At 43.7% G+C, this 12,164-nt stretch overlaps 1 protein-coding gene across 5 annotated transcripts in view; it reads left to right on the top strand.

The window, feature by feature from the left end:
• Positions 1-2,051: 2,051 nt before the first annotated feature.
• Positions 2,052-12,164, top strand: part of KANSL1 (KAT8 regulatory NSL complex subunit 1) — a 188,748-nt gene continuing 178,635 nt past the window's right edge. Inside the window, exons 1-2 of one of the 5 annotated variants that reach the window (XM_058561274.1) lie at positions 2,052-2,222; positions 2,982-3,120. The gene's annotated coding sequence lies outside the window, so the exon portion shown is untranslated. Of the gene's footprint in view, positions 3,121-12,164 lie in introns of all 5 variants that reach the window. The other 4 variants (XM_058561269.1, XM_058561276.1, XM_058561273.1 and 1 more) reach the window with 4 other exon arrangements.

The raw sequence follows: 12,164 nt of genomic DNA, 5'->3' as shown, positions 1-12,164 counted from the left end.
ACGCAGCAGAGCGCGCACTTAGCCGCTTGCGCCAGCAGGCCAGCCTCTGAAAATTGTATTTTAATGTAATTGGTTTCCTTTGAATTCCTTTGTATGTGTTTGAAAACATTCTGAGAAGGAGTCCACATACTTTAATGGACTGCCAAAAGGGTTTGTGGTGCGAAAAAGTTAAGAACTCTGCTTTATGGGTATTTTGTTGGCTTTCGTTCTTATTTAATGAGCCTAAACAGGGCCCCTGAAGTGAGCCTCAAGATGGTGAGGCTCTCATAATTTTATTATTCTATTTTTCCAGAGACCTTTTCTCCCTGAACTTTCGTGCCTCTTCAATATTCTGTTTTTCTTACCTCACTGACCCTTTTCCGTTTCTTTTCATCCTTCTGCCTTTAACTGTGGGTGTCTCTTTACACGTCTATGGGGAGTTTATTTTTTAGCACGTCATGGATCACCATACTTAGGTGCAGAACCCTAAACCTTCCCTAGTCCAGATGGCTCGCCCTCTCCCAAGGTCCCCAACTCCAGCTGCTGCCGGCACATCTCTTCTTGGTTTTACCACTGGCTTCTGGAACTGAACATATTAAAAGCTAAGATTCCTCCCCAAATCTGCATGTTGTCTCACTTTGCCTGGACAACCGTCTTGTCTGTCCCCCTGGTTTTGCGGCCTTAGAATTATTTTAAAATTTAAATCAATTAATTAAAAGAAATTGGAATCTTTGTGAATGGTACAAAAATCAAAAGACACAAAAGGATATGCAGTGAAATGTAAGTCTTCCTCCCACCTGGTCCCCTAGACACTCAGCTCCTCACCCAGGAGGAAACCACTGTTGCCAGCTCTTAGAGGGATTTTTGATTCCTTCTTATATTGGCTATATCTCAAAGTCTTTCCCTGTCTGTGAGATGTGTACCCTTTCCTTTCCAGGCCCTCATGACCTTATATCTGGTTGACTTCATACATAAGTATTTGTGTGTGTATATTTTATATACATATATAAAATCTCCCCCTATGGCCTTCCGGCTCGAGTTTTCATCACGTCGCTTCCTGGATGAAGAACCTACAGGGCTGAGGGGCCGGGGTTGGGGGTGATGGAGAAGAGGATCTAAAGGGGACTTAGGTAGGGGGTTCGGAGTGGCAGATTGGTGGGAAGGTCTACCAGGATTCCTATTTCTATCCCTCCCACCTCCAGGCCCCTTCCAGTTCTCTCGTCCAAATGTCTCTCGTTCCCAAGAGCCGAGACAGAGGCAGAGACAGCGAGATATACAGAGACAGAGACGCCGAGGCACCAGCATCCCTCTCCCCCTTCTGTCCCGCCCCACCGCTCTGACGGACATCTGCCATCAGCCAATGGCGCTCACGATGTGCCCCGGAAGGGCCAATGAGAGACAGAGGAGGGCGGAAGATTCCCCGCCCCCACTTCTAGGCTTGGTTGAGCCGTGCAGGTAGGTCCGGGGCCGGGGGAGCAGCCGTTGGCACTGGTGCCCCTGGGGGTAGGGGCACGAGTCGGTAGGGGTGATGGCGGGGAAGGGGAGGCGGCCTCGACTGCGGGAGCCCGAGGGGGCGGCCCGGCCGGGAGGCGGGGTGCCGAAGGGCCCGGGGAGCGGGCGCCGCCGAGGGCCCTGGAAGCGGCTGGACTGGGGGAGCGGACGCGTGTGTGGGGCACGGGGACCCCCGCTCCGCGCCCACCCGCAGGCCTGGGCCGCGGGCTGCCGGCCGAGGGGCCAGGGGCCTGGTGCCCGGGGGGCGGGCTGGGCTGGGCCCCGGGCCGGGGGCGCCGAGCAGAGTCCGGGGCGCCAGGCCGAGCCGAGGTGGGACGGACCGACGCCGAGAGGAAGGGAAGCTGCATCCTGCGGGCCGCCCCTCCTGAAGCGAGCCGGGGCCACGGCCTCAGGCGCCCCTGCCCTGAGCCCACTCCCCCCGCGCCCCCGCCCTAACAATGGGCATGGGGCAGAAGGAGGCGCCCCTCTGAGGGAAGGGGGGGGTAGGTTTGGGACTAGGGTCCACGGTGGGGGGAGGGGTGGGAACTCGGGCTCTCTCCTTTCTCTTCTCTTGGCTTTCGCGGTGGGGATCATGGAGGGGCTGTTAAACCCTCCTGAGACTGGGGTCAAGAGTCAAACCACCCCACCCCCCCTGCAAAAAAAAAAAAAATCTGACGACCGGTAAGGAAAGTGATGCCAAGTCTTCGTAGCCGAAGTGACAAACGCATAGCAAGAACAAATCCACTCCAGAGGTTTTTATTTTTAATTTTTCTTAAAAATGAGGGTACTGTAGTCTTCGATTTTTCGAAATTTATTTTTCAGAGGTGGGTGCTGTTATTTTTGTCCCTACTCGGGCAAGCCTCCATTTTAAGCGATGCAGTAACTGGTTAAGCTGGAATTTTCATTCAGGCCGAGGACTTGAACAAGGATCCTACAAGAGGTCATTTAAGCCATCCTCCTACCTGCAGGCAAACTTGCCTTCCTCCCATCCTCAAAATTAAGTTGTTTGTTCTGCTTTTAAAGATCTCTGTCTTTTATTTGCTACTAGCACTTAAGAATAGATTTTATTTTTCACGTAGAATTCGACTCTGAAACAAGCTTAATAAAATTTAGGACAATTGGAATGATCAGAGCGGTTTTAATTTATTAAATAAAAATTAAACATGACAAGGGTCTTTCTTAAAAGGTCAGTTAACAAATGACTTTTCAATCGTGTTTATGAAGTACGCTGGATAATCATTTTTCTATCTGGGATAATGGTTTTCTAATTATTTGATAAGCAATTTTGTATTATCTAAAGTATGTGTTACACATTTAATCCACTTTTTATGTAAAATATATTTCTACATATATATGGAGATACACACACTTGCCCTTTCCCAAAGGGGACTGTTTTGTACATCTTTTTAGGATGGTGAAGGAAGTAGTACTTCAAATCTATGTCTAGATAGCTTAAATTGTTTGCTTATTCTTGATTATTTTTTAGTCTAAATGCAAGTCCTCTCTTTCAGATACCTTCTTGAAACAAAAAATTTTTCTACCTGCTCCTACTTCGTCACTGAGGGATTACTACAACTCCCTTCTTGCTCATTTCTGAGTATTGTCTGAACTATTCCTGACACTATGAATGCTATTTGGATGCCTCTTAAGGTAAGATGTGTTTTTTTAAATTAAAGGCCTCATTTTATTTCTTTTCCTTTAGAAATGAGAATATTCTCGTTCTTAAATTTGCAGTCCTTCAACCCTCTCACCCACACTCTTTTCCCCTGGAAAACTACTATTGTGTTTGCTTCCTAGGACTGATTGGCTATTCCTTACTTTGTATTGCTACTATTGATTATTGGTCTTAAAATATTAATGAAGTTCTCAAATTAACTTCATTATCATGATGTGTTTATTTTTTAACTTTAAATTGTGACATCCTGCCTAGTTGTACAATTCTGTTCCAATCTCAGTGGGATGGATTGGCAATTCAGACATCCAGGTCCACTTTTGAAACAGTCATAGGTACTAGGGTGTGTCCCACTCTTGCAAATCTGTAGCTGATTCATGTGTTACAAAAGATGTGTCATTAACCATTTGTTTACTCTGAAACTTCATATAGTATATTAGAACATTCTAAGATCTGTTGGTTTACATGTACAGCTCTTTTGGAGAGTTCTGCTGCTCCCTAGTCCTTTGCCTGAGAATTTACACTATTTTTCTCAACAGAGAGCACTTTGTGCCAAGTTTAATCTCACAGAGTAAACCTCTTCTGGGCAGTGTGGACAGATGATCTTTAGATGAGAAAGCTCTCATTGATGTGGTGGTTCTCCAGGCTCTTGGCTCCTTCCAATCTCTTTTATATAGATGGCCAAAGGATTCTCCAATAGGACTAAGCAGAGGGCAAAGCCTAAGACGTGTAGGGAGGAAAGTAGGAGGAAGGATGGAGAGAGACAGATAAGGAGTGATGGAGTCCTCCACCAGCTTCACCAGGTGACATGTGTTGCCTTTCTTTGGAGCTAGATACTAGTGTAGTTAAGATTGTTGTGTGTTAATCTGCCCTGTGGAATTCCAGATTAATGTAGTGAATAAATCAGACAATAATGCAGTCTGTGTCACTTAAATATTTGGACTGTGGGAAATCTTTAGGTAAATGCAGACTGAGTTCTCATCTTCATTTATGTTCTAGCTGCTATTGTTGGGTGATGGGTGCTTATATTAGTATAAGGGAAGCCATTCTCCCTGTAGAGTTGGAGGGGTTGCGTGGGGGAACCCAGCCAGAAGTCCTGAACTCATAGGAATTGGAGAAGCTTGCACGAAACTATTTTTCTTTGGTATCAGTGTTTAGCACCAGGACCTGGTGGCCTCTGTTCTCTTTAGGAAGCAGTCAAGAGGATATCAGTGGGTACTAGTTCCCTATAAACCCAAGGAATTTGGGATCAATATATTGGATTTTATTTTACAGTTTCCTTGGTTTTAATTAATGTATTAGGTACATAGAGGCCTGCTTTTTAAGATGAAATGATGTTTAAGATTTTTCCTCTCAGTCTCTGAACCTAGGGTATTATAATATAGTTCCACAGTAACTCCTGAAGTTGTACCAAAGGCCTCTGGCAAGGCAGAAATACAGAATGGAAGTCAGTACTCCATACTCTGTGAGTTGCTACCTGTTAACTACTTAACAATGTAGTTGTGTGGCTGCCTTAATTTTATGTTCCCTACCAATCCTTTGATCAGTGGAAGACCTCTTCTGAGTCTAAACAATTTTTTTATTTGCTGACATTTTCCTCCTCCTTTTATTCCTTAAAAAAACTTAAAAACTGTAGTGTTTGATCTGGGCAGGAAAAAAGGCACTTTTTTGAGAGAAGAGGATAGCGTAGAATTTACAGGGTGAAAAAAGGGGGAGAGCTTTCTTCTCTTTTTCAGTTGTGAATGTCCTTAAAATCTTTCTGAGATGTATTTTCAGTTTATAGCTACTTATTTTTAAGTAAAAAAAATGGTAGGCTAATTAAAATGTATACTTTGGAGCCAAAATGTTCATTTTCTAGTTCTTACTCTTTGTTTCTGATTATCTTATTTCAGAATGAACTCTAGTTCTATCAGGCATTACTTAAATGTTAGGCCTGAGTATGTGCTTGTAGAAAATAGTGCCAGTACTCACCGTTTTCACAAACCAGAGTACCAAAGGAAACATAAGTAACAAATGAAAAATAACTCCAAACAAAAACTCCTCAATTTAAGGCATTCTTGTCAATTAGAAGTTCCCATGGAAATTATTTACCCTTTTTTCTCTCTATCAGGGGTCTACAGCTTTTTTATTGCTAGCCATGACTAAGCAGTCTCAATGATGTTTGATGTTTCTTGGTCCCGGTGTCAGCGTTGGGGCCTGAGTGAGATGAGAGAGGAACAGGGAGAAGGAGGAGAGCTGGGTGAGTTGGAGAAAAGAGCAAAGTGAAGATGAGGAGGCAGAGAGGAGAGAGATGTGGTCTTTGGTGTGTGGTATGGTGCCACCATCACTTGTCTCAGATAGCTCTTAGGGACTGCCGGTTGCCTTGTGTGCTAGACTGGACTGTGATGAAAGAAGTAAAAAGTATTCTTGGCAGGGGCTGGCCCGGTGGCGCAAGCGGTTAAGTGCGCGCACTCAGCTGCGGCGGCCCGGGGTTCGCTGGTTCGGATCCCGGGCGCGCACCGATGCACTGCTTGGTAAGCCATGCTGTGGCGGCGTCCCATATAAAGTGGAGGAAGATGGGCACCGATGTTAGCCCAGGGCTGTCTTCCTCAGCAAAAAAGGAGGAGGATTGGCGGATGTTAGCTCAGGGCTGATCTCCTCACAAAAAAAAAAAAAAAAAAAAAAAAAAAAGTATTCTTGGCAAACAGAAAGAGAGAATTAAAATATAATTCAATATGATATGGAAAGATCTCAAAGATACACAGTCAAGTGATAAAAGCAAGATGCAGAACAGTGTGTATGAGATGTTGCCTTTTATGTTTTTAAGAAAGAAAATTCGTATTGGCTTGTTGTATATGCATTAAAAAAAAGACTTTAGAAGAATAAACAAGCAAATGGTGACATTGGTTACCTGTTAAGTCTAGGAACTGGGCAGGTGGAGGACAGAGTTGGAAGGAGACTTCTCACTGTATTATATTTTTTTACACTCTGTGATGTTTGTATCAAAATCAACAAATTAAATATAAAATTAAAAAAAAAACCTAAAAAACGAAGATAGTCCTTACATGTTTTCTTCTCCTGTATCTGGAAGTCAGAGAAACAGCAAGAGGCCACCACTGAGAGAGGAGAGAGCCCTTGAACAGAGGTTGAAGGGGTACATACAGAAAGGGTACTGTAATCTAGGACGCATATTCTCCTGGGATCTTGAAGAATTTAGAATTTATAGATGTGTATTTCTAGTATTGAATTGCAGGGTCAAGCATTAAAAAATTTAGTTGCTCTTAAAAGTTTTAGTTAAAAAGATTTTCATTGTTTATTCTCCCAAGTTAGCAATTAGAGACACTATAGAGACACATGTTCTTGGTTGTATGATCTTGGGCAATTTTTTAATCTCTCTGAGATTCGGGGTCCTCCTTTGAACTGGAAATACTATTAACATTTACTTCAGAGGATTGTTGTGTATGTTATATCTGTAAAGGACATAGTGTCTGGCTTAGTGAACTACTACTGTTCTTATAATAATTACTATTAGTAATAGTTCCTTATAGCCTAATGGTAAGAGTGGGGGCTCTGGCTGATGTTAGGCAAGTTCCTTAACCTTTTAGAGCCCTGGTGTCCTCATCTGGAAAAAGCGAATAATTATGGTACTTAGATCCTAGTGGACTTTGTAAGGACTAAATGAGTTTGTTGATGCAGAGTGCTTAGCATAACTCTTGCTTTGTGCTCCGTAAACATGAACTGCTCATTTTCTTCATGACATCTGTTTGCTAGGGCTGCTGTGACAAAGTGCCACCAACTGACTGGCTTAAACAACAGAAATTTAGTGTCTCTCAGTTCTGGAGGCTAGGAGTCTGAGGGAAGGGGCATGCTCCCTCTGAAGGTATCAGGGCAGGATCTGTTCCAGGCCTCTCTTCCAGCTTCTGGTAGTTCTTGGCTTGTGGCAGTGTAACTCCAGTCTTTACATAGAGTTCTCCCTGTGTGTGTCTCTGTGTGTTTAAAATTTCTCCTTTTTCAAAAGACATTGGTCGTATTGGATTAGGGCCCACTCTAATGACCTCATTTTAACTTGATTACCTCTGTCAAGACCCCATCTCCAACTAAGGTCACATTCTCAGCTACTAGGGGTTAGGAATCCAAAATATCTTTTTTAGGGGGACACAGTTCAACCCATAACAACATCCAGTAGCCTTGTCAGCCACGCAGACTTATGTCACTCATCATGGGTGGCAGACCCTCAGCACCTGTACATAGGAAATGAAAATTTTGGTGCAAATTGGTAACATGATTTAAAGAAGTAGATTATTTCTTTAGGCTTCTCATGCATTTATCTTTAATATGTATGGATTTTTGTTATCATTGAAACTTTAATTTAAATAAAATTGAGGGCGGGCTCTGTGTCTTAGCGGTTAAGTGCACGCGCTCCGCTGCTGGCAGCCCGGGTTCGGACCCTGGGCGCACACCGAAGCACTGCTTCTCCGGCCGTGCTGAGGCTGTGTCCCACATACAGCAAATTAGAAGGATGTGCAGCTATGACATACAACTATCTACTGGGGCTTTGGGGAAAAAAGTAAAAAAATAAAAATAAAAATATGATGTTTAAAAAAATAAAATAAAATTGAAACTTTGGAAGGTAAGATTATTCTTTTTTTTTAATCTATCAGTGAAATTCTGATTTGAAAGATTAAGGTCTAGATTACAGTCTTGTTCTCCATGTCTGATCCTTTGTGAAAATTGATAGAACCTTGGGGTTTCCTTAATCTGTAAGAATTAGGCCCAGGTATCTGTCTTTAGGGGTTTGGGAGCTAAGGATACCCAGTAATGTGGAATTAACACCCCCTTCCCTGTATGAATAAAGAGATATTTTATATTCAATCAGATGCCATCTTTGAAGAAGCTGGCATGGTTATCCTTCAACATTTGGCTTCAAACTGTCATTTTTGGGGTAGACAGTATGGGTTACCCCAGAAATAGCAAGACCTTGAGGAAGTTCTTCCTCTAGCCTGACTGATTTGGCCAGCCGTCTGTTTCTCTTCCCCTTCTATTTGCCTTTAGGGTAAAGTTCAAACTATTTAAGGTAAAATATAGACACCTGATGATCTGGCTGCTACTGACCTTTCTGTTTTGATTTTATTTATTTTTTAATTTTTTGCTGATCAAGATTTGCCCTGAGTTACCATCTGTTGCCAATCTTCCTCTTTTTTTCCCTGGAGGAAGATTCGCCCTGAGCTAACATCTGTGCCAGTCTTCCTCTATTTTGTATGTGGGTCACCGCCACAGCCTGGCTGACGGGTGGTGTAGGTCCGCGCCTGGGAACTGAGCCAGAGAACCTGGGTTGCTGAAGCAGAGTGCACTAAGTTTAACCACTACACTATGGGGCTGGCCCTGTTTTGTTTTGAAACCTTGCCTGTCACCACTGGCCTCTATGCACCTTTTTATTTATTTATTTATTTATTTATTTTTTCCCCCCAAAGCCCCAGTAGATAGTTGTATGACATAGCTGCACATCCTTCTAGTTGCTGTACGTGGGACACGGCCTCAGCATGGCCGGAAAAGTGGTGCATCGTGCACGCCCAGGATCCGAACCCGGGCTGCCAGCAGCGGCGCGCGCTCATTTAACCGCTAAGCCACGGGGCCCACCCTCTATGCACCTTTATTTCATGGTTTGCTCTCTGGAAATTTCTAGTGTTAAGACTTTAAAAAATTATCATTTAGGTGAAAATCTTTCTAAAAGGTATTACATGCTTCTCTGCCTCCTTAAAGAAAGCACCCTGTATACAATTTTATTTTTTAGTAATAATCTGAAATTACTGAAGATCCTCACTATGCCCATGAGTTACTGTACTGTGCTGAAATGTCATGTACCTTTCATAAAATATACTGTATTAGTGGACTAGTATGTATGTATTACATACTCTTGGGCTATTTTTTATATTCTTTTTTCTGTTATCCACTTTGATGATCTCCTACCTTAGTGTCAGGCTGTTGCTGTTCTTGTTCCACCCTCCAGCAGCTCTGCCCTCTATTTTAATGCTTTCTTTCTGTGGTAGGCTAGGATACCAGAAAACTAAGCTTGTAATTATTTGCCAAGGAGGAGTAAATAGATCTTTAGTGATGGCTGGAGAGATTTTCCTATGGATAAAATACAGAAAGAATGATGTTTTTTTGGCAGTTCAGTACAAAATGATGTGGTTTTACTTGTGTGCATTTTATGGCGAGGAGGGGTCTGTTGCTTTCACCAGATTTTTTACAGTGGCCTTTGACTGCTCTAGATAAATACATGTCATGAAATTGCTTTGTCAGTTGTCATCAGAGGCTAGTTCCCCAGTTCCTTCTCCCATGTCCCTATCCTGAAGTGAATGAGTTCATAGTATTGGGTAATCGTTTGGACTGTGGAAGGAAGGGCTATTCGACTAGGCCAGGGAGTGCTGACCAGGCCGAGGCAGAGCACCAGTGGTAGGGGCTGGAGTGGAGGACAGAAATCAGGTAATGGGCAGGAAAGCAGCTCTGGGCATTGTTGGCTGTTTTGCTTCAGAGGACAGAGGGAGTAGCCGTAGTAAGTTCTGGAAACTCAGAGAATATATTCAGGTATTTGATTTGAAGGAATTGCAAAATACTATCTTTTAAATTATCTTTTTATTCTAAACAGTCTAGTGATTTTAGTTTTTGTTAGCTTTTTTTCTTGCTTAGAAATCATCTTGTGTGGGCCGTCCCTGTGGCTTAGCGGTTAAGTGTGCGCGCTCTGCTACTGGCGGCCTGGGTTCGGAACCCCGGGCGCGCACCGATGCACCGCTTCTCTGGCCATGCTGAAGCGGCTTCCCACGTACAGCAACTAGAAGGATGTGCACCTATGACATAGAACTATGTACTGGGGCTTTGGGGGAAAAAAAGGAGGAGGATTGGCAATAGATGTTAGCTCAGGGCCGGTCTTCCTCAGCAAAAAGAGGAGGATTGGCATGGATGTTAGCTCAGGGCTGATCTTCCTCAGCAAAAAAAAATTAAAAAAAAAAAAAAGAAATCATCTTGTGAAATGTTTGCAACCTAGATCATAATTTAGTAAGTGAGACAGCCAAATGAGAGTGAAAACAGGGGTGAAAGAATCAAATGCAAAATATAAATTAACATTATATTTTCTTCCTCTTTGTAAGGGACCTCTGGCTGTCAGTTGGCTGTCAGTTGTCTCTCTTCCCAACCAATTTTCAACCTCCCTTTCCCTCGTGGCTTTTGTCCCTCAGCTTATAACACACTCAAATCTCTTTCTCTTTTTAAGAATACAAAACCCTTAAACTGCAGCCACTGGTCCCTGTCCAGTTTTTACCTGTGTGTTCCACTGAAACTGCCCTTACAGATTCACCCCTCTTGCCAAGTTCAGAGGACCCCTTTCTGCCCTTGTCTTCTGAGGCCTCCTTGTAGCCTCTGACATGGTGGTAGTGGTGGTCCCTCCTGGCCTCTTGTCTTCATTTCTGAGAGGCATTGTAGAGTAGTGATACAAAACATGGATTCAGATTTTAGTTCTGCCACTTAGGTTCTGTGTGACCTTGGGAAAGTAATTTAACCTCTCTGTGCCTCAGTTAACTTCATCCGAAAAATAATAGCACCTACCTCACAGGACTGTTGTGAGGAGGAAATGAGTTAATACATGACAAGCACATAGAAGAGTGCCTGGCACACAGTAAGGTACAAATGATGTAAGTGCTGGCTCTTTCTTTCATCATCATCATCTCTGACTGCTCTTTCTCAGTTTTCTTTGCACTTATTTCCTCTTTCATGTCAGTGTTTGCCTTACCTTGGCCCTCTCTCCTCTTACCCTGTGTAGTTCGTGGGACACATTTTAGGTGAGTTTGTGTCTCACATGCCATCTATATACTGATGATTTGCAAATGTTTTTCCAGCTCTAAATGATCTTCTGATCTCCAGTCCCATACACACAGCTGCCTCCTGGCCATCTCCGCTTGGATGTCCCATGTTCATTTCAAAATAACCTCATCACCTACTTTTCCCAAGTCCAGCCTCTTCCTATCTTCATGTCCCAGTGCATGGTACCATCACCCACCCAGTCAGTCAAGTCAGGATTCCTTCTTGTGGCACATTAGTCACCATGTTCCTGAGATCCTAGCTCGTGATGTTTCCCTAGTTGCCACCACTTCTCCCTTCTGAGTTCAGACCTCCATCACCCTTTGCCTGCATGACCTTCACTTGCCTTCTGATCGTTCTTCTTGATTACCTTCTGTCTTCCAAGTTGCTGCCAAAGTGATCCTTGTATAATGCAGATCTCATCATATGATCGTGTGCTTCCTCTCCCATGGCTTACCTGGCTTTCAAGGTGAAGTTCAAATGCTTTTGCTAAGCACCTAGGCCCTTGGTGATGTGGCCCCTGCCAGGTTGTCTCTGCTCCTTCCTGAGCACTCTGCACTGGGTGGTGCTGAACTGCTTGCAGTTGCTTCTGTGTGCCTTGTTGCTTCTTTGCCTCTGGGCCTTGACACAAGCGTAGCCTCTGTTTAAAATGGCCTTTGCCCTGTTCTAGAAACTTACTCCTCCTATTTCTTTAATAACAGTGATGATAGTAGCAACAGTAGCTGACACTGAGAGCTTCCTGTGTACCCAGGCACTGCCTTCGAGCGCGTGTGCATAGCCGGCACTTCTTCTGTTGTGCAGTGATGGCAGGTTGGCTTCTCGCACCAGCTTAGTCTCTGAGTTCTTTGAGAGTAGAGGCTGTCTCTTGTCTTTTGTCATCACTGCTTGCCATGTGATGGCACTTAGTAAATGTGTGTTGAATGAATGGTCTAAGGACTGCATTGCCCAGCCTGTGAACTGCATCTTTAGGGGGGTATCAGTGGAAAAGCTGTTAGTCACATCTATTTGCCAATCCTGGCCTTACCCTTTGGAACTATAGACCAAGTCTGTTCAGTCTGAGCTTTGGAATAAGGATTACGTTTTTTTTAGTAATCCTCCCCTGAATGATGAAGGGCAATAGGTGTTTTTATTTTCTTATTTTTCCTTTTGAAAAAGAGAGCCAGTTTGCTGACAACCCAGTGTCATCTGGTAA

Source organism: Diceros bicornis, chromosome 18, assembly GCF_020826845.1.
Source record: "Diceros bicornis minor isolate mBicDic1 chromosome 18, mDicBic1.mat.cur, whole genome shotgun sequence".
NCBI lineage: Eukaryota > Metazoa > Chordata > Mammalia > Perissodactyla > Rhinocerotidae > Diceros > Diceros bicornis.
This window is presented reverse-complemented; position numbering and strand designations above follow the sequence as displayed.